We start from the raw sequence: 1,429 nt of genomic DNA, 5'->3' as shown, positions 1-1,429 counted from the left end.
TATCTCTCTGGTTCTTGCAGGTGAGGCCACAAAGCTAACAACAGCGCATGGAATCTCTTTTAGTCTTGGAATCCCTCTTACTTCCCTGTCTACTACTAGAGAGAAAAAACTCTGCTTTAAAGGGTTCATGTGATTTGATTTGGCCCACCAAGATAATTGCCCTTTTGCCATATTGAGTAACATAATCATGAGAATGATATATCATCATCTTCCGAGATTTCACTCACACTCAAAGGGAAGGGGATTATATAAAACTAAGGGTCACTAGAGGTCACTCATGAATTTTCCTACCAGAAACGAGTCAGGTTAGAAGCTTTGAAAACTCCTTAGGTCTGAACATTCAAATTACTACATCAAGAGCCTGTTTGCCACACAAAGGAATAGTGACTGTCTATTAGTGAAGAAAAGCCTATGGTTTGTGTAGTTTTTATGGTGGGGGAGAGGAGGTAAGATGGGAGATTATCGATCAGCCCTCCTGCAACAACTTCCCCTCTCTTCTTTGGAGCTGCCTGCAGAGGTGGCAGCCATCTCATACTCGGCACCATGGCTGCCCTCAGACCTCTAGTGAAACCCAAGATTGTCCAAAAGAGGACCAAGAAGTTTATCTGGAACCAGTCAGACCTATATGTCCAAGTTAAGTGTAGCTGGTTGAAACCCAGAAGCATTGACAAAGGAGTACAGAGGTGATTCAAGGGCCAGATCTGGATGCCCAACATTGGTTATGGGAGCAACAAGAACACAAAGCACATGCTCCCCAGTGGCTTCCAGAAGTTTCTAGGCCACAGTGTCAAGGAGCATGAAGTGCTGCTGATGTGCAACCAATCTCACTGTGCTGAGATTGCTCACAGCATCTCCTCCAAGAACCACAAAGCCACTGTGGAAGGAGCAGCCCAGCTGGCCATCAGAGTCACCAATCCCAATGCAAGTCTGCACAGTGAAGAAATGAAAAGAAAGATTGTATACACATTGTATTTGTGTTAATAAAACCATAAAATTCTGCCCAAAACAAAATAGACAGGGAGATTGTCACCAATGAATAATTGTTAAGGACAGTGGGATAAAGCATTAAGGGTTTTGTTTGCATCGTGAATTGTACTTGTTGGCCATACAGTTTACCTAGGGAATCCTAAAGAAAGGTAGGGATAAAACAAACCAACATAGTGTGTGCTAATGATGAGAATACCAGAGAGGAATATTTTTTAATAATTTTAATATTAAAATTTTAGTATTCCACAGAACTAAAGTGGAATTCCCTACTGTAAAGAGAAGATCCCAATTACCAGAAAAGGAAAGTTGGGTGACTCTTTGTACACCACAGGGGAAAACATAGTTATGTCACAGGAGCCCTGGAGTATATGGTGAGAGATTTAATCCTGGGCCCAGTTATACCCTGGCACCTGTAGTATAAACTCAGGCAGGATCCTAACTC

At 42.3% G+C, this 1,429-nt stretch overlaps 1 pseudogene across 1 annotated transcript in view; it reads left to right on the top strand.

Moving 5' to 3' along the window:
• Positions 1-492: 492 nt before the first annotated feature.
• The window catches only part of LOC308564083 (large ribosomal subunit protein eL32 pseudogene), a 5,530-nt pseudogene continuing 4,593 nt past the window's right edge, over positions 493-1,429 (top strand). The window contains exon 1 of the transcript in view: positions 493-957. The product of the transcript in view is annotated as a large ribosomal subunit protein eL32 pseudogene (transcript). The remainder of the gene's footprint in view (positions 958-1,429) is intronic.

The sequence above is a fragment of the Miniopterus schreibersii genome (genome assembly GCF_964146895.1).
Source record: "Miniopterus schreibersii genome assembly, chromosome: 11".
Lineage (NCBI taxonomy): Eukaryota > Metazoa > Chordata > Mammalia > Chiroptera > Miniopteridae > Miniopterus > Miniopterus schreibersii.
The sequence above is the reverse complement of the archived record's forward strand: the minus strand, read 5'-3'. Positions and strand labels throughout refer to the sequence as shown.